This window comes from Atheta coriaria, unplaced genomic scaffold (assembly GCF_025399875.1).
Source record: "Atheta coriaria isolate IRGN ID8LTWV9N9 unplaced genomic scaffold, Caltech_Dcor_3.1 hic_scaffold_13_pilon, whole genome shotgun sequence".
NCBI classification, from domain to species: Eukaryota; Metazoa; Arthropoda; class Insecta; order Coleoptera; family Staphylinidae; genus Dalotia; species Dalotia coriaria.
This window is the reverse complement of record NW_027045455.1, coordinates 64,739-90,636: the sequence shown is the minus strand read 5'-3', so window position 1 is coordinate 90,636 and position 25,898 is coordinate 64,739. Positions and strand designations below refer to the sequence as shown.

At 40.4% G+C, this 25,898-nt stretch overlaps 1 long non-coding RNA gene across 1 annotated transcript in view; it reads left to right on the top strand.

The window, feature by feature from the left end:
• LOC135801872 (uncharacterized) overlaps positions 1-25,438 on the top strand; it is a 38,448-nt gene extending 13,010 nt beyond the window's left edge. The window contains exons 4-7 of the long non-coding RNA XR_010550472.1: positions 8,882-9,267; positions 20,463-21,127; positions 21,415-21,653; positions 24,892-25,438. This is a non-coding gene — a long non-coding RNA (uncharacterized lncRNA). The remainder of the gene's footprint in view (positions 1-8,881; positions 9,268-20,462; positions 21,128-21,414; positions 21,654-24,891) is intronic.
• The last annotated feature ends 460 nt before the right edge of the window (positions 25,439-25,898 follow it).

The window sequence follows — 25,898 nt, the reverse complement described above, 5'->3', positions numbered from 1 at the left end:
ATAGGTATAGACAGACACCTAGGTACTTATATAGGTACTTATATTTTGATATTACTTTGGCATTGGTACGACTTAGGGTATCGATGGTACGACTTAACAGACCTGTTTGTTAAGTCGTACCGTTCACACATTTTTGTTAAATTGATGTTTTACAAGAATATAAACATTTCTGAGTAATTATTCTCATACGAATTAAAGCTATATTAACTAAAGCAGGTAAATATGTCGAAAAACTGACATTATATTGCAAAACTTTCACTATAGGGCCAATTGTATTTTAGGGGTACGACTTGGCCTACCTTCCCCTATAAGTAATAAACCCTATTATAGGTACTCAAAATAAAATTTCAAAATGTGTAAAATCTAAGCGTAAAAATAAGGTAAAAACTTGCTAAAGCGAAAAGGTGACTCAGTCTGCAAATATAAATTTAACGAAAGATAATTTCATGTTGCTTGATAAGCGCAGGCTATTATTAAACTAGATGCTCGGCCGTTAGCAGCCTCGGCGGTCGCTGTTTGCCGATGGCAAAGCTTGCAGCGTCAAACGAAATGGGTTCAATTAGTCTAAAAAGCTAGTGCTCGTCGCGCCCGTCGCCATCGCTGCTTTGCACACTCACCCACACACACACACTCATCTACAAATGGGCTCGGTTTCTTATATCCGCAAATTACTGTTTGAACAAAAAAGGGCAAACGTATCGTTTATAACTGTCTGCGCATACAGGGCCATCCATCACCACACAAATTACCAACGCATCAAAATTGCATTGATTCCTGATGAACCATTGTGCGGAAAACAAAACGTCCTGTAATAGCGGGCACAGAATTATGGCGCATAAAGAAACGACGGGGAGCGGCCTGCGTACACAGCGAGCAAATAGGTTTCGCAGAGAAAGGAGGCGCTGCGTCGAAAGAGGAAAACGAGGCAACACTAATTAGAAACGGACAGCTCAAAAGCGCGCGCCTCTCGCCGGAACTGGATGTGTGTGCGGCGTGTGCCGGCCGCCAACTTGCATGAGACTCCAATGTACAGCCATTTTGTTTTTGCGTGTTTTCCGTGCGCGCCGTGGGGCTTCCAGCCAACGAAACGGATGTTGGTTTTAAAAACGCACGCACTATCAAAGTATCACATTCACCGCTTTGGTAAAATGACCAGCAGTGACAACTTCCTGCGTGGATAAATATAAAATTCAGCAGAATTAAATTTATGCATGGTTTTCTCAATTAGAAAAAATTTTTTTAAAAAAAGTGGAGCAAATGCATTCGGACTAAAACTAGCGACTAGCGACGAGTAGTTTGACCGGCTGGCGGCCGCCTCTCAGAGAGCGAATTATTGGATTCCGTTCAATTTAGTCGAGGCCCCCCCAAATGCACGAAACCTTTTTTCGGGGCTCCACGTTGCGGGGACGAGACAGTGAGTGCCGTTGACCACTGCACGACGGACTAATTAAAAATCGAGTATTTTGTACTATAGCGCAATTAAGTAGTCATGACAACCGTAAAAAGCTCCACAAATGCAACTTGTCGCCAAGCATACAAACGAACACTACACATTACAATTTCGTTGAGTTAGCAGAGAGAATAAAACTTCTTGTGAATATTTCAGAAGGTGCGCTGATTAACGATTTATCGAACCTCTTTTAAGCCTTCAATAATGTACGCGTGCTGTGTGCGCATTTTGCACCTGATGCACACATTTATAAATGTGTGAAGCATGTGGCGAGGCGATCGTAGACAAGGTGAATTGATGTAGACAACACCGAAACGTAAAGACTTGACATGCGCGTACACAACAATTGTAATTAAAGTTACGTACAATTTATTCAATTCAAGAATTAAAATTCAAACATTTAGATTTTTTAACCGCAACTTGAGTAACAGATGTATGTTAATTGGGTTGCCTATAGTTTTCTTTTGTAATAATTACTTTTTTGTGTGTAATTTTCGGCTATTTCATTTTCTCGCTTAGGAAAAACAGAAACATTCGGCTTGTTCGGTGCGCTATAATTTAATTTCGCTGTGGGTAGAATTGTTCGCGCTACTCTCCGCAATGTTTCGTGTTTTCCGCGTGCTTTGGCGACGAGCGCGCATTTTCTATGTGACATCGGTCCTAGGCGCGCACGTTATTGCCGGATTTCGGACTTATACAAATTTACAGCTATTAATCGGGGCCCGGCTCCTGCTTTAGCGACGCTGTTATTGCCTCGAAATAGAAATGCACACGAGCACATGCGTTCGCGCCTCGCTGTTGGCCGAAAAAGCTCGAAAATTCGGCGCGCAAGGCCGCGCGCATTCATAGACAATTTTGCTGCATTGTTCGAGGCCTTCGGGCGATAAATAATGAAACTCTTTAAATAGTGCCGAGCGCCAGTGCGCAAGCCAGCGGATACAATAATGGCTCGAGCTTTGAGCTATTCGAGCACACAAACACGCAACCACATATACACAACCAGCAGCAGCGACGCCATTATGCATTGTTCTTCTTAATTATGATGCCAAATCTCTTGTCGTATAATTATACGTCGTGAAATTTCGGCGGGTTTTCTAGTATGTAGTAGATTCGGTATAATTTGGCGCTGTCGGTAATGGCTGGGGGTAGGTAGCCATTTGGAAGTTTTGCGTACAGTACGAAAAGCATGTAGTAGGCGAGCTATGTATTTTTAAAGCGGCCGGATCAAGGGAGAGCTTTTTAAGCCTAGGTTTGGCGTTCGTTCGGTCGGTGCGTCGACCGTCGACCCACAGCCTTGCAGCGTCCATCCCCACTATACGCCCAGCCCGAGCGCGGCGTGGTGCGTCGTGAGCTTGAAACCGTGCAGACCGCGCTGAAAGAGCGCAAGAGTAAGAGGAAAAAAAAAGGTTGGAGAGCTGGGGATGACCGCCCATCAGACGCGCACGCCGATTGGCCAACGCCGGAAAAGGCGGAAAAACTCGTCCTGCTAAGGAGCAAGCTCTCCATGTACTATAAGAGTGGGGCGTTTAACCCCTCCCTCTTGATCCTGCCGCGTGCAGAGAAGAGTGCGAAGAGTGAAACGAGTGAAGGAGGAAAACACAGAAGAGGGGGATACATGCAGGTCACTTCTGCGCGTCGCCACGGAAGACCGGTTCAACCGGCTGATCGACTCACATAAACGCGGGGGAGACGAGTAATAACAACGCAGAGAAAGACAGTCACATATATTCCCATCCTCTATCACCAGAGAACTCCCTTGACCACGCTGCGCGAATGTATAAAGTTTCTAACTCGCCTCACACTCTTAAAATTTTCGGAATTTCCAAAGAGTGTGAGTCGGCAGAGAGCAGACGCGCGTGTTTATGTATGCGACGTTAAAGGGGGCTTACGAAACACAAGGGGACTTCAAGCTAAACAAGCGAGATGCATCGGTTGGAAAGCGAGAAAGAAGTAGAACATGGCCGAAACCGAAGCTCGGGTGTCATTAATGCCGAACGATCAAGCTTAGGATATCGCAAAAAGTAGGAACGAGTTAAAGCTGAAGCGATGGTTCGCTATAAGACCGGGTGGGGGGTGGTCCACCCGCGGCAATCATAAAATATGCAAATCGCAAATTTACAAAAGCATCACACGCGCAAAACAGAGATAGAGGAAAAAAGCAAGCGTAAACGATCTTGAGACAAAATTGCTGGGAGCAGGCGGTGCACTTGGGATCAGACCGTAATTTATCGACCTCTTTTCACAGCCAGCGGCAAAAAACGAAAAACCATACCACTCTTGGTCATTAGAGGGACTTACAGACCTGTGATTTAGGTAAAATGGCGCTATAACTTTTCCACCCGAGCTTCTCAACCAGTAATTTTACGTTTTTTTTACCTATACCATAGCAAAATGGATATAGCAGAAAGTTTTAAGTATCGGGAGTGTTGAACGAAGCCCGGCCATTAAAAGTTACAATCCAAATCCAATTTGCACCGCGTGCGCACGAGGAAAACCGATTTTTCTCCAAGCGCAATTTAATCTTTATATCTTAGCATTCGGTGCGAAAAGCTTTTGTGCGCGCGCTTGGGTTTCAAGTCATAAATATAAAGTAAAAGGACGAAAAACGCAAAAGCTCGCTTCATAAATTCGCATTAAAGCAGATAAGGTCCTTTCTCTTGGACGAGCATCCCCTGTTTTCCTCTGTTCAAACTCTTTTCCACGCGCGCAAACGACACGTCGTTTCAAAACCTCCTGAAACTTCCCACTTCTCATTCCAATGGCTACAACCCGCTCCCGGGCGGATGGCAGAGAGAAAGACATGGTTGCCAGTGGGTGGACGATGAGAAATGAGTCGTGAGTTGCCGACTGGAGCGCCTGCAAGTCGGAAAAGGCAGCGGGCGACGAATACGAAATGAAAAACGAACAACGCAACTTTGGCGCTCGCACAAACCGTACGTCTCTACGTTTGTATATTTGTGTGTGTGTGTAAGTAAGGGTGTGGTACACGCGTGGGTGGTGGGCGGGCGGCACAGAGGAAAAACTTTAATTTCGCTCTGCGAAGCTTGTAAAATATTGCTTTAATCTCTGCCGGAGGAACGTGAAAAATAACACGTCTCCTCGCCTTAGCTGAATTTAAATTACTTGCATAATCCGCCTAAAAGATGAATAAAAATCCCCCGAGAGGACGGAGCGAGGCAGTGCGCAGCGAAAAAAACGAACGCAGGGTGGAGGAGCCGGGCTGGACGGACGTTAGCCCGCATAAAACAGATTAATGTGCGAAGCGCGCGCGCTGCAAAACTCGCTTTCATGCCATACTTTTCTTGCTCTTCTCGGGCGTGCATGTGTGCCTTAGAGAAAATAAAATAGACGTTTTTATTATTGTCACGCCGGCGGCAATATTTCTTTTCACTTTGGTGGAAAATTCATGAAAATGTGAACAATGTCAGATTGCTACATCATCATAATCATAATAAGCAATATTTTTGTAAAACAAAATATTTTACACAAAATTTAAAAAAGTGTGCATTTTACGCACTAGTGCATAAAATGAGTTTTTTGCTATTGCTTGAAGAAAAACCGTTTGGCACGTGTAGAAAATGATGACACACATTAATTAATTCATGATAAACTCATTCATACACGATTTGTAGGTGTTTGACCTACACACATTAACACGTTAACACACACACACATACAGAGACGTAGTGCCAGTTCACATATGGCATCGTTTTGGCGCCGATTACCATATCATTCATCGATGGTGCCGATGCATCGTGGCCGTGTTCGGCTGATCGTTTGGCGTGTCCCCAACGCCGATTCATTGAAATTTATAATATGATAATTCGAATCGATCTCAATATCGTCTCGTCATTGTTGTGCCCAGCGCATTGCGCTCATTTTAATAAATTATTTATTAAACAAAAATTTGCTGCACTTGAAAAAGATTTTTTCGGTGAAATTCAGTCGTTAAATGAAATTTTTATCACTAAAACCTTCTAATTTGAATGTTTAAATGAGTTACTTTAAACACAAGTGTGAAAAAGTCATTTTAAACACGATTATAAACAATATAACTAAAATAATATTAATATTTTTGTTTTACTTCAAAAATGTAATAAAAATGTTAAACTTATTCTTATTCCAATGACTAAAAATTTTATTACTAATGCGTAAAGTTAATTATCGACTAGTGCATAAAAACACATTTTTTACACGTTGTTTATTAAAAAATCACTCAATAATCATAATATTACCCAATTTATTATTCCAACAAAAATTATATCATCAATTAAACAAATTTAATAACAAATTATGCAACTTATCGCCTCACAGTAACAAAAAACAGATATAAATAAATATAACCAAATGTTCATTGATATTTTACAACTATATCCAAAGCGTGTCGACGACATGATGCGCTTCGATTCGTCAAACGCACCAGCGTGATGTGCATATGTGAAATATTTATGTATTATTATTGTTGTTATGTTTTTATGCGTGCGGCCATTGCGTAAATTAACATTTTCCGCGAACGGCGTGCGCCTCGCGCGCGCGTTGTGTGTTTTTTTCGTTTGTTTGCATGCTCACGCGGTGCGCGAGCGCCGCATAAACATAAACTACAATGAGACGTAAAAAAATATTAATATTTTTTTAATACGCATCGCTTTTGCTTCGGCTTTGGGCCGCCTGACGGCTTCAAGCTTTAGTTTCCGCTTCACTTTCAGCGTCAACACTCGACGCAGCACATATATTGCCACACATAATATTCTAATAACATTATGAATTTAATAAAAATGTATAAAACGTTCGGCGGCTATGTTATATACATATATAGATGTATTGTTGGTGTGTGTGTGTGTATTATCGTTCACAAGCTTGGTTGAAGCTTTTGTGCATGTGCACGAGTATAGTGTGTGCAGAAAAGTTTCGGTTTCGGCGATATTAAAATAATAATTGTATGAATATTTCATGATCTCATGTTCGCGTTGCGCACACATTGCAAAATGCATCATCGTACGGTGAAAAACGCAAGTTGCATCATTCCACATCCATGAAATTTGTGTAGATTGGACTATGGGTACCGCATTGACAAACAATTTCAAGTCATTTATAAATATTTATTTCCAACTGATTAGTGATCAACCAAAAGCGGAATATGAAAAAATAAGACTTTAATCTACATCAAATTTAAATGATTTTAGTTTTAATTATTTGAGGATAGAATATGTTTGTATTGCAGTATATTTTTGTAGGTGTATAGTTGTGATGAATAAAATATTGCATAAACCTTAATTTCATGAATTTTTATGCGATTTGAGCAAACTAAAACGTCAAATTCTGGAATATATTTAAGCATCACGAGCAAATTCGGATGGAAACGCAATTATATATTTAATTCATATGCGATAGTGAAATATAAAGTTTTTTAACAAAAAATCTTACAATTATCATCTAAATTTTTAATTATTTATATGTTAAAATGATATATTTTCACTTCTGTTTATTTTAAGTGCGAATAATTATTAGATTATTTAATTTTTTAATTAATTACTTAATAACCAAGTAAAATATTGTAATTTTTCTTCAGAAATTTATTTAATTCTAATTTTTTATGATTTTTTTTGTTAAAAAAATCATTTAAAGCATTTTATATGTCGGAATGCAGCCGAAATATTTTTTATCCGCGGTTAAAGAATTTAATAATAAATTTTAAACATTAGTTTGCTTTGCAAAGCTAAAAACACAACAATTCATACATCAGTTTTGTCCGCGTGCGACCAATGAACGTGCAACGTCGTATTCGCTGCCGACCGCACCCGCATAGATACTTGCAATGATTTATTATTAAATAAATAGTGCACAAAACTCGATCGAGCCTATTCTCCGCTCCAGCTCCCGATGGTCGCTGGCGCTGGAACTCATTCAACCGCGCCGCACCTCCATGCTATGTTTTCGGCTATTTTCTATAGTTGCGCGCAACACGCACATGTGCGATGCAATGCGATGGTCATACATTCATTGCGTGATGCATCACGGATAGTTAACGATGCCCCTTCGCGTTTTGGCAGCCAGCGAGGGGCGCGCGCGGATAAAAATATAAAAAATTTGCGCACGTCGCCCGTGACGTACGCATACACACATACACACGTGACATTTATAAATAGCATTGAAAAATGCACGGCCGCACAGAGATGCACATCGGAGAATTTTTTCTATCGCGTAATAATATTTATACATAAATTGTTTCAATGAAAAAAATATTATTTATTGCTGTGTGCCCGGTTTATAGCCGCAGGCATCGCATAAATGCATCAGAATAAAAGAAATGAATAGAATACAGAAAAAAAAGCGATTTAGTTGTAGGGTGTGTTGCCTATACATCGATTCAAGGCTGTTGCATTGTTGATTTTTTTTCCGCGCGCGGTGTTGCCGACGACCTCTATCCGGCATTGAAATTTATTTCGTTTATCAATATTTTACAAATGTACATATATAACATATAAAAATATAACCAAAAAGGACAAATACCTACTGCCTACTCGCATGACACAACTGCGTGGTTTTTTTTTTCGTTTCGGTTCGCGTTTTTTTGGCGTGTTTTCTGTATGAGTGTGCATTTTGCGACGTTATAAGCAGAGCCGCAGTTTTGCGGCAGGTCGTTGGTATTGTCGGTCTGCGTATTATTTTCGCTTTTGTCGGTCGGGCCCGCGTGCACCGTTTTATTTTTTTGCCGCCGCTGGTTAAAAATTATTATCAATAGCCCACAACACCATCGAAGTGCTGCCACCCGCACATTCATGCGCACGATGTGCGTGCACGTGCGTGCGGCAACATGGTATAATAGCCGCACGCGATCATAACCGAAACGATACGGTTACTGCAAACGCTTTTAATAATTAAACAATTTTCGTTTTGGTTTTCGCGTTTTTGGGTCTGGCGCACAGTTTTATATACTGCATGTTACAACCGGGCATTAAAAATCCTTCTAAATTTTAATACAATTTATCTGGGGGGCCTTTAAATGAGGTTAGGTTATTGAAATTGACAAAATATAGTATTTAACGTATATTTAAGACAATATAAATTTGGATTTTAAGAAGAAAATCATTTTTAGAGCCAAATATTAAATTTTTGCGAAGGAATTTATTAACAATTTGTCTGTACAGCCTTGAAAAGAGGTTAGGTTTATGGCAGTTGATAAAGTATAGTATTTAACATATATTAAAAGAAATATAAATTAAGATTTTAAGAAAAATCATTTTACAGCCAAAATTTAATTTTTTCTCAGTATTTTAGTAAAATTTGATCAAAAAAGCTTTGAAAAGGGGTTAGGTTTACGGTAGTTAATAAAATATAGTATTTTACTTACATTTAAGTAACTAAAAATTTAGATTTTAATTAAAAAACTATTTTATAAGTTTTTTTCTAATATTTTTTAATTTTTTTCAGAAATTTTGCAAAAAAATACTTTTTGGTTATGTACACTGGAGCGAAAGAACTTTTCCTCATCCTGTCCATTAAATCTGCTCGCCTAGCGTGTAAAATCACATAGCAAAGGACGAACATGAAAAAGGAAAACTCCGGACAAGCGGATTAAAGACTAACTCTGAAAGCGCCCCGAAGACATCTTTAGACTGTTCCGTCTCGTCAGGAAAAGCTCTCTCAGTGCACACACGGATTGCAAACTGCTTTAACGAACCGTGAATAGCAGCGCTGAGCAAAGAAGCATTGAAAAGCTTTATAAAAGAGTTTCCATTGGAGATCCAACCCTCTTGTTGACCGTGAATGGAGCGAAACGTGCGCTTAATGGATTTTCAAATGAGAATTTAATCTAGGTAATTATCATTTCTCGGATTTTTAGTTTTTTATGTTTATTTAATTATAACCCACGCAATTAAAGCATACATACTTAAGTAACTAGCAATTATCTCGCATACGTAGCAATAATTAAGTCAAAATAAGCTCGTATCATCGATATATCCACACAAACACACAGAAAACCAACCCAACAGATACAAACGACACTGACATGTGGAAGCGTGCGGTATGGAGGGATGGTCTATGCGGTTCGAATCTAATTGCATCAATGATTTGATTAATAGACACGAGAGCAGCAGCATATTTAATTACCCGTTCATATTAACAATTGAATATAATTATATTTCCTCACAATAAATAAATATTAAACAACTTTAAATATACCTAATACGTAAGTAAATAAATAACACCGGTGAATAAAATTTCTCTTCAGATAAGCTGATATAAAGCCAGGAAATAAAAGTGCGTGTGATGTTGGTTGCCTACCAAAGCAAATCTTCATTTAATTTACGCGTAGGTTATTTTTATTAAAGAATGGTGAAATTTTTCGCTGACACGATGAACAAAAAAAATTTTATTAAATACGCAAAAACGACGCGCGACGAACACGCATGCCGAGTGTGTGTGCTTCGCCATCTTATTGATTTAAACTCGAGCGCGGCGCGCGGCACCCCATTTTCTCTGGCGGCGCGCGGGCATGGAAATCTTCTCATCCCTTAGACCCGCGCAACTTTGCTTTCGTGCCGACCGCCCGGCCCACCCACTGCGGTTGTGCGGCCATGGGGACTAGGGAGAGATTTTGAGAACCCCTAAGTCCGCGCCCGCACCCACACGTGGAGTGTGCACACACCCTAAATTCAGAAGCAGCAAAAGGAGGGCTTGGAGGAGTTGGCGAGCGGTGTGAGGAGCTGTGTATCTTTTGTACCCTTACACACGCACCCACACATAGAGAAGCAGAGGAAATTTACATGCACGCATGTGCTTGTGGGTGGAAGGGTTGTGTGAGGGGCAAATAACCGCCATGGCGCGCACGGAAACTTTGAGTTTTCGGTGCGAGATGGTGTGAGACGCTCAGCGGGGCGGACGAGTGCGCTGGTGCCCAAAGGGGTCTTGATGGATGACCTCCGGGTCCCCTTTGCGTTCCTCACGCTGGTGTGTAGGGGTTTGTGTGTGTGTTTGCCGCGTTGTGCTGTTAAAGGCGGCCATGTTCCCTTTTCGCCCTCGTCGTACTCATACTCTTTGCGCGCCTGGACTTGCTTTCAGAGATAGGAGGAATATTTTGTGCGAATGCTGGCGTTCATTACGCTCAAACTTTACTTATCGCATTTAAGGTATTGCTCCGTTGAGAAATGACCCGCCATTCTGTAAATTAACGTCCGGCGCACTTCCTTGCTTTTACTGACAACGCTAAAAAAGTTGCCTACAAACACTAACTTAGTATATTTCATTAAAAAAATAGAAAAACAGCGTTTTTTGGCATTTAAAATTGGTTTTTGGTGAATTTCTTTTAAAAAACGTGATAAACAATGTTTTAATATAAAGTTTTTGAAGTTTTTGATAATATAAAACTCCTAAATTTGCAAATTTCTATTTAGGTAATAAAATTAAAGAAAAAAATAATTTTTTGATGAATTTCTTGTTTTTTTCTGCTTAAAATCAAATTTTTTCGACTGAAAATTTTAATTTTTTCGGTTTTATTGAGTTTTTCAACAAAAAAACTTTATTTTTATCCAAAAGACCTTAGATTTTCACAAAAATACCATCTTGATATTTCCACCTGTCAGATTTCAACTCTCCAAACTTTCTAATTATAAATTTGAATTAGTTTCCAGGCGCATTACGCCAACAAAAGGCTCTTGCGCAATATTTGCAATAACAAATACGCGCAACTCGTATTTTCGCGTACGAATCGCGTTAATCGAATGACCAACACATCGCGCGCTCAGCTGCTTGTTGCTGCTTGCGTCCAGATCATATACAATATAAAGCGTGCTGTAATTAACACACTTATAATTACCGCGGGCGACTACAAGCTGAACACATGTGTGGGTAACGGAGTTTTTGCATTGCTCAATGACTACATATTTAAATATGTTCGGATGCATGTATATGCGCTAATCGGTTTTTCGACTCACCAGCGAAACACATTGTATACGTGTGTGTGTGTACCATCGACCACCACTTGAAATGTTATTAAAACTATTAAAACTGAACAACTTATAGAGCAGCAACCAAAACATAATTAATTTAATTTGTGTACGTTACATTAGTTTGATTAGTTTTATTTTTTTGGAGAAAAATTTTTGACAGGTGAATATTTTATGTAAAATGTATGTTTGGTTGCCTATATTTTCAAAAATCTAAAAAAAATTATTTTTCGATATTTTATTCATCCAAGCTCATTCCCAGCCAAATTATGCATGTAGAAGGAAAATCGAGCAAAACGTAATTATTATTATGAAGTCGGCAGCGCGTTCAACGTGTGTGTGTGTTCGGCTCAGCAGGTGTCCACACGAGCGGCGAGCATATTTAATTAACTGAATATCATATTAAATTTATAAAGCCGCGCTTATTTATTTATTTATCTTTGTGAGTACGCCCGCCTACACACATGTGTATGAGAGCGGTGTCTTCTTTAACGTCTATTTACGCTTAGGAAGCACGTTAACGCCCGCCATGTCTACATTGTGCACGTACACAAATTTCCACATATTATATTAAATATCTGGCGCGCGGCGTTGTTTGTGTTTTTGGCACGAATATTCAGTTTGCAGGCGTATCTATATCCGGGGATATAAATGTTGATAGAAGGCAATGTCAAAGGCAAAGAGCGGAGATGCGAGTGGGTTGTTTTTGTTGATGTTTGCATGCTATATTATTACATATTTTGTACGATTTGTATGTGTTTATGCAAAATGTAATATTAATTCATTGAAATTTCCGAAATTAACTTCTGACAAACGCTTTACTTCAATTTCACCACAGATATAGCTATATTGTACTAGTTGTCCTGGCGAAATTTGTTTGCAGTCGTTAATAAATGTCATCTTTAATTAATTATTGACTTAAATCTGTTTAATTTTGAAATTTAAAGAAAATAAATTGATTTTAAGTAATTTTAGAAGAATTGCATTGAAATTTATGTAATTTGACAGCTGTCAAACGAAGAAAACCATGTCAGACAACATAACCTTAAAAATAATTGATTATTGAACGTTTTTCTGGTTTTTTTTTTGATATTTTAGCAATTATTCTGCAGTTCAGGGTAAAGAAAAAACAAAAAAATAAAAAATTATTCAATATTAAAAGATTTTGAGGTCATTTTTACTTAAAAATCTCAAAAATAAAAAAAAATATTTTAGAAAGTGTTTGTACTGACATGGTTGTCATTAACAAGTAGGTAGGCAACTTCTTTTTCACACTTTCCTTTTTCTTTGCACAAATAAAAAATTAAAAACATTTTAGTTGACGGATTCTAATATCAAACAAATTCGTGATGATAGAAACGCGCTGTTCATTGCAAAACCCGCCTCGACGCTCATCACACGCAGACCGTGGCCAAATTAATTTGTCGGAATTGAAAACGCGTGCTCCGTTTTAATATTGCTGGATAAGCAACGTATAAATATGCATTACAAATATCCGCACGCCGTCTACATTAATATTATCCACCATGCGTATAATACTCGTTTCTATGCTTCTGGGTACTTACAAACATACACATAAATTAGCGCCAGTCACGAGCGCAGAAAAGCGCTTTTCCAGCTGCATTCAAACTGCGATGAGTAAAATATATACTTAATTGCACAAAGGTATACGCGCGGCCGTTAGAACAATATCAAATTTTATTAACCCACACACAACGGTTACATTTTGTTATTCCTCGAATCGCACATAAAGCATTAGCGGTAGTTCCTGCTATAGTTGCCAACTATACAGAGATACAGATATGGATAGTCTGCACACCTCTCTTTGGATTGCGCTTGTAGTGTGGGGCGCGGGGGGCGGCGGCGGCGGCGCGGCAACACGGGCAAATAAAGGCGAAATTAATTAGCACGTGCGTGTTTACGTCCGAGAGGAGCTTTATGTTTATGCGTTTTCGTTACGTTTCGTTTGCGCGTTTTCCGCTCCGCGTGGGATTCGCGTTTTCAACATCCTTTTGTCTGTTATTAACGACGCTTCGTACCAGCATCATCTGCAATTTCAGTGGAACGAACACACGAAACGCACTACTAATTGTGCATGTATTCATACTTCTTTTTGTATCATTTTTAAATCATTTAAATCATTTTTTTAATTAATTCTATCTATAACATAACTTAATCCGTAAAAATTAGGTTATCAAGTATACTTAACCTCTAAAGAAACAAAATTGACAGTTAGAAGTTGATTTACACGCAAATCAGTCTTTGTTTATTTTTTTTTTAATTTTTAATTAATGTCAAATGAGGTTATGTAATGTGCTAGCCTGACAGTTATGTATTTCTAGGTTATGTCTTGCTATGGCGATATAATATTGCTATACAATTATTTTGAGCAGCTGTTGGCAACAAATCAATTTTTAAATGACTTTTCTTTATGCGTCCGCTTGATAGCAAAACGCAATTGGCAATTGCGCACGATTCCCGTCTCGGATTTTATTCTCGTCGTTTCCGCACGAACGGGGGAGGTGATAAAGGTGAAATAGGTGAATAATGTCGGCCCTCCGTTCGTGCCATTTTACCATTGTACGTCTACACAGTATACACGCAAATATACAATGTGTTCATGCAATATTTAATAGTAAAAAATTTAAAAACCATAAATTCATCACGAAACTAAAGAAAAATCATTATTTAAGTGACTTATTCATCAAATTTCTTCTGTATATTGGTAGATATTTTGAAAAATTGTTTGTAAATACGTTTGGTAAACTCGCAGATATAAAAAAAGGTCGAAAAACTGAACGATCGACGTCGAAGGCACCCGCTGAAGCCGCACATACGCATATTGTTCACATATACACCCACATATTCACATACAATGTGTAAAATACCAGCGCATGTAACTCAACGTCGGGTCCAACTAGTGTTCGTCGTCGTACGGGGCGCTAGCCATTACCATTGCCATTCGCCTTTCGCGTTACGTCCAAAACGAGGAAAATTGATTCCGTAAAGTGTAATACAACTCGATGGTCTTTAATAGCCATCCGCCCGAACTCCACACATTCATACAACGCACACAATCGTCCACACGTGGCCCCCTCACGCACACGCCGAGCGCAATAGACGAGGCGGCGGCGGCGGCAATGGACGGCAATGGCAAGCGCACAGTGGCAGAGCGGGAACCTATTAACTCCGCTCTATAGACATTGTTAATGCGAATGTGTCTTTGGGGCATTGACAGTGAGCAATTGGGTAATTCCGGAGCTCCGGCATAAAAATCCATTATTTCGCTCTTGCGGCCCCGCACTTCCTGCGTCGGACCTCCAACGATTTCGGAAGATAAATTTCCATGCTATTCGTCTACCAAAGAATGTCGTTTCAAGTGTAGAAGCATTAAAATTAAAATTAGTTTAAAAAATTTAAATAAATTTTAAGAAAATGTTATCAATGCTTTTGTTAAAGTGTTTTCCACGATTATAAAATATAAAATAAACTCAGCAGAGGTAGAAAACGAGCATCGGGAGCACCGAGGTAATAAAATAACAGCAAACGCAATTAAAATTAAGAGTGGAAAATGTTAATGAGTTAAATGGGTGAAATGCTTATTTTGCGTCGTCGCTTTGGCGTTCATTAAGCTCGGGCTGCGCGCAAGGCTGATAATAAATTGTAAATTATATCAAAATTTTTAAGGTGTGCTTTCGTATGCGGCGTTTGTTCTGCGATGATAATGGCGCAGTTTTTTAATGATTTAACTCGAGCGTGTGTAACTCGTTTTTAAATATCATGCAGAAGAGGATTCGGGCCGTTTCGTGTCGCTTTGCGTCGTCTCTCGAGCGAGTGTGTGTATTTAAGCTAGTCTATTTCAGCTTTTTGCGCGCAAGGAAAAAGTCGGAGTAAACGAGCGAAAAGTCCTGAACAAACGGTCGAGTTCTTAATATGCTAATATGCAAAAATGCTCTTCGGAGGGTAACTGCGGTGGATGGCGAAGTGCCCGGCCATAAATTTCGCTCGCTTAAGAGCGTAGAAACATGCGCATAGGATGTGGAGACCAATTAAATGAAATATACTTTTATGCTAATGTCTCTACAAATTTTTCCCAACTTTCTCGCAACGCGCAGCGCGCAGAGAGAAAAAAAAATCCAGCGTAATGTAGAAAATATTGAATTTTAAACATGCTATATTACGCACATAACGCACATAACCTCACACCACTAATTTCTTCTTTCATTCCTCATTCCAACAAATTCTCATCCCACTCTTCCTGTTTTCTCATTCCTCACTCCACCTGCATTTTGTTCGTGCTCGTCGACCATACAATTCCGAAAGTTTAGAGAATCCATTCGGCCCCCATTCGACGCGTTTGTCTTGGCGGCGTGGTGTGAGAACTTTCAAAGTTGCCGCTCCCCGCTTTGTGCGTGTGCGAAATGCAAAGTCCTTAACATTTTCCTCTTTGGAAAATATTTATTCTAGCCTCATGGTAGCGCCTATAGAACGGGGGAGCTCCCGCAAATTTATGGCATCCAAAAATAATGTTTGCGCCCTCGCGTGCGTGTGCGGCGGCGAGAACACGACCTCTCCGCCATTCCACCCTGGCGGCGGCGGCGGTGTCGGCCTCTCCGCCGCACTCTTACAAAAGCGCGCAGCACACACGCTTTTCCCCAGGCCGTGGCGGGGGAGGCGGCAACGTGAGGGGCACTCACACACACACTCACAGCGATATTCCCCCCGGGGGTGTGGGATTTTTATTTTTTCGGCGTTTCCCCGCACAGTTTTCCACCAATCCAAAGTTTTCCCGGTGCCCGCCTACGCGGGTGCCCGCAAACCTCTTGTCTCTTTTCCCACCGCCGGCATCCGAGTGCTATCTCGCTTGTCTGCGCTCGGCGGTTTTATCGAACGAACCTACGAACTCGTTTCTCTTTGCATCGCACACTGCACACACTACACACCTAGTGTATAAGTGTGTGGGTTCAAACGTGCTTCAAAGCACTTGGTGTGTGCGTACGGTGCGTGCGCGTGCGTACAATCCGCGTGCGTCTGAGTGCGATTTTTAAACGGTGTGCTTAGGACACTGTAAAAAATATGAGAGTAATTTAATACTGTGACCGCTGTTTAAACAAACCCGAAACCGAGTTCGTGAGTCTGACTCTCGCGCGCGCACGAAATTATATGCGCGATAGAGTGTATGTTTACTTTTTTCCGTCCGCGGCGGCGGCAAAACTGCACTAAAAGTGTCATTTTAAACTTTGTGCATCATGCATTCAAAAACAAAAATTTTCACCAACAAAAACAGCGCACTTATCAAAAAGTCTAGATTAAACATTATTCAGCCTGGAGGCGGCGAGAGAATTAAATGCAGGAGGCGTTAGCCGGACCATTATACGCTGGCCTAACTGCCGGCTATTTCTTTAAAATACTGGCGAGGATAATGGCCGAACGACTACGAAATGGCGTCGTTTATGCGCATTTAAGTTTAACTTTTCGGCATTAAACGCAAAACTCATATAAAAAAACGTGTATAAAATACAGGATTAATGATATCCACCCAGATAAATGATGACTCAATCATTTCGGAAATAAAAAATAAGAAAAAGAAAAAAATAATTAATAATCTGAATCCAATATGCAGGCAGAAACCGAAAAAGTCATACATTTATGCAAAAACGAACAATAGATGCGTCGCGCTTTTGTGTTCCGGACGGTTTGAGCTAAAAACCTATGCAACACAAGGGAGTAGCATGGTCTGTCGACCAACCGTCCTAAAATAATGCGCGCGTTCGCTTTTTGAAGCTAGTCGGAAACGTAAAATGCGCTCACCTATTATAATAATAAAATATAAACAATGCGCGTGTCGGTCAAACACACATTGCATCCATAATGCAGTGTTCCCATATAAAACTTGTTTTATCCATGTATAGATATAACATTGAGATGACCTTCAATTGCGTCTGATTCGACAGAAAGTCATACATCAATGTTGAGAGTTAATATGAAGTTGGCATAGGCCTGGAAGGCAATTTCGAGCCGAAATCCTTCAGGTTTCATGCGTTTGATTTGAATATGAATATGAATGAGAGGCGACGCGCGCGCTATAGAAATGCGATTTGTAGGCGATTCGTAGGCGCGTTTTTCATCCGCACACGTACGGAGCGCACGTATCCATCATGCGAACGGGCCGAGTGTATCGTATCAATCAGTGGACGGTTAGTCCCGGTCTGAAACGGCCACTAATCCAGGTGAATCCCGCCGTGACGAGCCCGCCATCGGATTGCGATTTGTATCGGACGTATAGGCCTACGACAACGGTGTGAGCACCACCTGCAAGCAGCCGCACACTAGAACTATCCGCATTCGAAAATGTGAAGGATTTTTCGGACACGACTGAAGCGTAATGCGTGTGGAGCATCGGGGGGCATTCGTATGCAAAGCCTACGAGTGCCATGCTGGTCTTTATAAACCCGAACTATTTAAAATAAATTACACGGAAAATTGCAGTCGCATAAAGCGAAACGAGTGCAATGCACGGCCAAAACTGCGTTGGGGAAACATACAGTGTGTTTCAAATATTTTATTATTTTAAGATTTTAGAAGTTATGACTTGAATAAATATTGTTTGTAAATTTATGAGCTTTGAGTAAGGTGTAAATATATTTAATTGGTATTAGTTAGTTTGGGGTAATATTATAATTCAAACATTTCGTATATTTTGAGAATTACGAATGTGCCGCCTTCCTCCCAGTCATAATTCTCCGTCCACGTTTGCGTGTTGTGCTCGCTAGTAGTGAGCACAAAAGCCGAAAGCCATAACGACTGGGAGGCTGCGACCACTATATCATTGTGTCGAAATCGGTTTTCGGTTTTCAATGCAGAAACAATAAAGAATCGAGCGCGCGAAACAAAAAGGTTGTTACCGTGAAAAAATAATGCAAAAAGACGCAAAACATTGGCAAAAATATTGAAAAACAGTCTGTTATTTAAACCCCACGAAAACGTTTGTATATTTTTATAATATTTGCAAGTAAATTGCAAGAAAATTGTCTTAGAATCTTGAAAAATCAGAAAAAAACGTTTTTAGAAAACAAAATTTTTGAAAAGCACGATTTTGGAATTTATAATACCAAAATGAAGGAGATATTATTACCAAACAGGAGATTACAATATTTTTTATCATCTTTCTTACTAAAATTCACATTTTGCAATTTAAATTTTGAGTTTTTATCAAAATACTGCCAAATAAATTGCAAAAAACATTCTTGGGATTTACACGAATTTAAACTTTAATATTTTCTATCCAAAACTGACTAACCTAAATAATTTCAACCATAAAATTTAAAAAAATCGAAGATTCTAATTTTTTTGACATTTTTCTGAAGAAAAACCTCTTTGCTACTTAAATAATTCAACTTTTGCTCTTTGCGCTGATTGCAAGTCATGCGGAGGAGCAGCTAATGGATCAAATAATACAGCATCGTGCTTTTAATTAACGGATCGACCGACTAGCCAAATCCCTTTCTGCGCCCCATGCAAAGATCGAAGGATCGCCACGTCGCGCCGTTCTAAACAGGGAAAATTCTCATTTAAACTTTATCAGTCTCTCGTTAAGCCCGAATCCTTTGATCGTCGAGTTTTTTCATGCGTCGTCCGGCCCCGACGTTGTGTCATCGTAATTTGCTAAACTTGCCTTTTTGACAAACCATCCCGTCCCACAACACCATTTCGCTATCATTTTAAACCCCGAATAGCCAAGCGGTTTTGAGGTTGAGTTTCAGGCGTATACATTGTAACTCACAACGCGCAGAGAAAAAAAAAACACACACACGGAGAGCAAAAAATGCCTGAAGAGAACCTTGGTAATGAGGCGTTCGGCCTGCGCAGACCGCGTATAAAAACCACGCGTATCCCGACTACCAGCGACGACCAACAAAAGCGGCAATCAACAATGCCGTTTAGCTCCCTGCTCAAAAGACGGACACCATGCGAGGCAATAAAAAACGTAAGCCGCCCTCGTAAAAGCCACAAACTCTAAACCCTGAAGAGACGGACATCTCTCGCTGGCCGTCGCTCAGGCGCTCTTTCTGCAAAACCACGCGTCCCGGGTTTTAGATTAATAATCGCATTAACTTTATAAATCGCGGGCGGTTTTCTTTGGGGCGCACGATTTATGCGCCGCTTTTCACATGTTTTGCATGCGCGGGGACTGTTAAATTATATGCGCGCAAAAAGAAAGAGCGGCGCGCGTGTACTGAGGGCGAGTTATTTTTCAACTCGGACGTGCCGGCAAGGAAAAACCTACGCCTGGGTTAGGACGAGGAAGATAAATGTGAAACGGAGGAAAAACCGCGGAACGTTGTTCTTGCACCGTTTGCATCAACGTCGAGATCCACCTATCTCTTGTTATTTTTTTTTTGTAAATTTTGTTTATCTAACTTGAAAAACGCTTAAAATTATCATTTTAATTTAAATACGCACAAAATTAGGTTAAATACATTCCACTATAACCCACTAGATGGCGTTTTTTTTTTAAATAATTATAATTAATTATAATTCACTTACCTTATGAAAAAGAAGTTGCTTCACAGTTAAGTAATAAGTTGAGCACGTCGCGATATGCATTCGGAACATTCGGTTGGAATTCAAAACACGTGCTAGTTGCAGGGGGGCGCTGGTGTTTGCGGTTCGAGGTTAGGTGTCATGGTGGTGGTCGCGCGCGCACACCGCGAAGATCTGTATGTTTGTGGCACCTTTAAGAACGCATCCGCCGCCCCCCATTTAATGCATCTGGCTACTCTCTAATCGAACGACAGACTGAAAAGTGAAAAATTGCTGCACGCCACCTCGCTCGCGGGCCTCGCGTTGCGAGCGCGCGAGGCGAGACACGAGGTATGAGTGCGAATCAAACGATATAAATAAAAAAAAAATGCACACACGCAAATATAGCCAAACAAATTCACGTGTATACAGGGTGTTACAAATCGACCTACATGTGATAATATTTAATTAATTAATTTTATTGTCATAAATTTAATTTTTGTTTTTAATTGGAATTTTTTTTTGTTTTGGTTATTTTTAAGGAATATGTGTTGGAGAAGGGGATGATTTGTAACTGCCAGTGGATATTTACGAACGCACATGAAAATAATAAAAAACAGAATCGACGAATCGAAATAAAAATAAAGCTTCGAACGGCGAGCGAAAAAAAGGCGCGCCAGCACGAAAAAAAAGAGCGTCGGGAACAAAATAATAAATAAGCAAAAAAAAACTGTTGCATACGTCATACCCACCCTCTTCTCGTGTGCATTCCGCTAGCTCTGTCCATGGCGCTGCGTCGAAGCGAGCGCGCACTCGAAGAGGAGGCGACGCGCTGTTTGTTCGCGGAGTTTTAAAAACGCGCATTCCAAAACAATAATACTCAATCAATGATAGCAATGAGCCAATAACCAAATGGGGACGGTGTTACACGCGCTCGCATGCATGTGCGGGGCAGCCGGAGAGGCGGAGGACAGGAGGGAGGGGAATCGGCGGCGGGCGTCCCGATGTGACAACCCTGTTTACAAATGTAGCGATTGATTCTTCCCAATGTTGTGTTTCGTGCCGGCCGCACTGCCGGTGTCGGTGATCAGACTGTTTGGTCATTGTGACATCTAATGTGTTAAGTGTCTCTTGGTAACATCTCAGAAAGTCACCTTCAAAGTAAATCAATTTCCCGCTTCGAGGATGCAGTGAAACACTGAAAAAAGTGAGTAATATTGAATAAATATCATTATACAATCCCCTAAGACGTGGTAAACACATCCCGGGAGGGTTAATAAGGGTCAGTTGACTTTCCCGACATTGGCACGTGTTGGCACGCGTTCAAACCTGATCTGACGTGCGGTGGAACGTGCGCGGTCGTCTTCAGGGACGTGTTTGACCTGTCTACAATACACCCTTCTAATAATTACCTCTTGTAACCCTTAAAAAACATTTTTTTAAATCTTAATTTATTATTTTGTGTTTTGAGTGATAATATTTGAAAATTTTCAGTTTTTAGTGAATTTTTGGACCGAGAAGGGTGTGGTTACACGAAGCGAGTAGATTGTGTGTAAGTTATGCAAGTGAAAATGGCCGTCGCTCGTGCACGACGGGTTCTCTTCCGTTGCTACGCGCGCCGTTGATGAAAAACGCAAGGGGTGGAGTTTTGCTCCGGCCGCCGCTGGACGCCGCTGCCATGTGCGATGTGCGATGGAAAGCCGCAAAAGTGCGCTCCCTCTGTGTGTGTCAGTGTGAGTGTGTGTGTGTATAAACCTACGCTGGTTTTCTATTTGCATGTGAGAGCGCGGCTGTGCGTCTGCTTGATGGCTCCGAAAAGTTTCACCCCTCTCGCTTGCCATGCACGTTCTTCACCGCTACCCTTGCACAATGCCGCGTGCGCGTGATGGGCGAAAAAGGTTGAAAGACTACACGATAATCAACTTTATTCGCATCACACATAAGGAAAGTTCTTTCATTCAAAAGGGGGTGAAAGTTTTTGCACAGATAAGGAATGATAAGACATGAATATAATAATAGTCTACGATAAATTGTCACTTTATATGAAATATTGTAGATAACCCAACTTACACTTACATTACAAGCTTCATATAAAGATGAAATGCAGTGTTATGCAACACACAATACAGATTAACGTTTAACTTCGTTATTTCGCCAAAGCAACGCCGCTTTTCAGTTAAAACCGTTAACTGTATTTTAAAATGCTCCAACCACAGAGAGTGGCTTAGAAGCTGGCAGTCACGGAAACCGGCAACTAAATGAAGAATAATTGCTCGCCTCGACGTTTTCACATGACTTCACATGACTACTCAGCGGAATGTAACGCTGGCGTTTGTTCGAATATCTTTTGCACTTTGCACGCAAATTGAAGCTCATTAAATTACTGAATTAATTTCTGTAGCAATACTAAGTGCATCTTTTCAAAATCTTCCATTTTCTATCACGTAAAACTTGGTATTATATAAAATGAATAATTCTGACACGGTTACAAATCAGTAAATTACAAATTTGACGAATGTCGAACGCGCGCTTCTGTTTTCATCATTATGTGATACGCCGACGAACATGAAATTTAATAACACTCGCCAATGGACACAAGAGCATTTACGTTGAGCGCACGCACGAACAAAATGGAAGGTAAATTTATTCCATTCTATTTGTTACGTTTGCGCGGCGTTAACGTTTCGTTACGTTTGTTCAGCGCGCAACGCATCAGAAACGCACCAGGCCTCCGACGCAGAGCGGCGGCAACATAATATTCAGAAATGTTTGAGTTTCGATTCGAGTGTGTTTTGAATACTTCACTATATACGCCCGCCCGGGCTGCGTGCCTTTCAAAATATCAAAATTTAATAATATTCGGGAACGTTTATGTGATTTGCGTTTCTCTCTGCGTCGGCCATTGCTCGAAAGCGGCTAAAACTGCAAAAGCTGCGCAAGCAAATACAACTACAACATACAGTATGCTCCTAAATCTCAACATAATTAATAAATTATCATATTCAAGGTTATAAACGTCATTAGGTAAACATAACCTCATTTATTCTTTCAAAAACATAAATTTTGATAAAATATACAAAAATATTGCGTAATTTTAATTTATTTATAATAAATATATTGTTTTAATATATTATAAATAACCATACTGTATGTTTGGTTGCATACGTTGTAGTCGTGGGGCATAGACGGACGGATGAAGAGTAGTGGCAAACGTTGTATAGCGCGAGGCGAAATAGCCGACAGGATGTGTTCGTACGAAGCGCAGCTAGGACGATCGTACGTTTTGTATAAATTTGTCTGGCCCGGCGAGGACCTCATCCTCATCGTGCACGCTGCATGCACTAGGACGTCGGCGAGGACGCAACCCACAATACACGTGTGTGTGTGTGTGCATCACTCGTCGTCTTTCGTTTCATTCGCACGCGCATACTGCAGGCGCACATGTGTATTTAGCGCGCAACGCACACGAGCCTACATCATGCCATGCCAATGCGCGCCGGCAAAGTTCATTTTCCACATATTTCGAACGCAAATACGCCCGCGGGCATTCATCCATATTTATGAATTAATTTTAAAGAATGTCGATAATCTAATTTATAAACTTCGTGTGCGCGCATACCACGCACTAGCTCATGCACGCGTCTGTTGGTATATGTGATATGTGCGTGAAATATGAAATTCTAAAATACGCCGAAATGCCTCGGCAGCGCGAAGCGTCGAGCGGCTGCCCCGCCGTGCGTGTCCTAATTTGCATATATTTAATATGTCTGATGCCCGAACATATTATCTCTGCGTACGTCATTCTCGTCCCGAAATGGGCTCGAAGCGTTGGGATTGTTAGGATTTTAGGCTTGCGGACATACGGAGGATGATCGTATGTGTGTGTACGGAGGGATTTTACTTGGTTGAGAAATGCCTATTATACGGAATATTGATATAATTAAATATTTATCAATCTAATACCTTAGCAGTAAATTAAAAATTTCTACAGTATAGGTACATCCTGTATGTGTTAATATATTGGCGAAACGTGGATTTGCTGCTGTTGTGCTTAGTATTCATTAAAAAATAATTAAAAATGTTTGCGCGCAAAATGTGCGCATGTTCAACATAATTGTCTCCTGCCATGCTATATTATATTTTGTTTCTTCGTTTTATTTTGTGCTGTGTCAGTAATGGCCGTTCTTGCGTCGATAGCTTGACATCGTGTCAAAACAAATTTAGTAATTTTCTCTGACGATGCGCAGAGACGACGTCATAGTGGACACATGCTGTGTTGGCTGCATACATTCAGGCGTCGGGTGTGAGTAAAGTTGTGAAAAATGCGATTGGGTCTCATTTAAAATGCAAACAGTTTTTGGGTACATATTCTGATGGTTGAGTTTGTCTGGTTTCTACAACCTGCAACTATATTGTTTCTAGTTTACGAGTACGTTGTGTATTTTTCGACAAAAGTGACTTTTTTTAATTCAATTTAAATTAATGAAAGTTTTTTGGTTATTTTTTTATTAAATTTGATGTTTAAAATTATTATTTATGTGTCGTTTAGTTTCTCATTGGAAGTAATAAATTTGCCTCTTGTTTTACTGTCGTTTTGGACGTGGACTGTGTTTTTAGTTTAGTTGCAGAGCAAACTTCAGACTCACTCAAGCTGAAACTTGCGCCCAAACCATAGGCCGCCCAAAACTCAATTTTCGTTGCGGCTCTATAAATACCAAAAGCAGTAGGCGGCGGCGGTAAGCGGGCTGCGGATGGCTGCCGCCCTGCCTGCATAACCCAAACAAAAATGTGCAGCGAGCGCGCGTTGCAAAAAATCACTCAACCAGCCCTAAAATTCTATTCAACGCGTAGGCCGCACGCAGTGCACTGACGCTCCGAAAACATTGGAGGTATTTTAGATTTTCGCACTTTTTCCATATGCAATTTTGCACAGGGCGCATTTTTCACCCGAACTAATTTTTTCTAATCTAGTTTCAGACTGACTCTTGCGGCGCTGTTCCCGTTGGATAACATTCAAAGAAAAAAAGAAGCTCGATCTAAACTCGGCGATGCCATTGCAGGGTGTCGGTTGGACGCAGCCTAAAATGACAGAACACAAAGCGACGCCGACGCCCGAGGAACAGCAAAAAAGGGAGCGAAACAGAGCGAAGGCGGGGGCGAAAATAGCGACAAGCGGCACACCGTTATTTGCATAAATTTGCGCTGCGCCCAAAAATAGTACTCCGGAAAAGATAATTAAAAGAGCCGAATGAGTGACACAAGTATCCAGCGTTCGTAGAGTCACTAGACTAGAACGAGATATTTTATGCAGCTAACAAGTTTCGTTGTTGTGTTTTTTGCTTTTGGTGATTGGCATGGCTGAAAAGTTATTTCCTCACTTTTTGTGGGATCTATTCTTGAATCTTTAATACTAGCCACTGACAAAACTAGAAACAAGTTAGAGGATTTTTTTATGATCAAACTTTTTACCACAAAAACTAAAATTGAAAAATAAAAAGAATAAATTTAATAAATTGTATTTGATGTGTTTTTTGTGTATCCTCTACTCAATTTCACTTATTTTATCTGTATTTTTACAAGTGTCTACCACGCCAATTGTTCCAACCCTTTTTTTCGTTTGGTCACCACCCCGTTTCATTTTCAGAGCGTCATACGCTGAAAAAGAAAACGCGCATTTGGAATTCAGCTTGAAAAACACCCCAAATGGTTTGAAATGCGTTGCGGTAGGATGAGACGCATGTGAGAGGGGAAGTAAGAAAAAGGGGTGTGAGGACACCCCTTCCTTGAACAGTTTCACCGCTCGTTTCAACTCTACCAAACCAGCAAGCTTACAGCGAGGGTTTGCATCCCTGCTATGGTAGTAGTATTGATTTTTCAGTTTTTAGACTTTCCTCGTCTATTGCAACGTAGATGGCGCTAGAATTAAATTAAACACTGTGTAAAAAATAACAAAAATAATAAATACACACCTGTTGTTA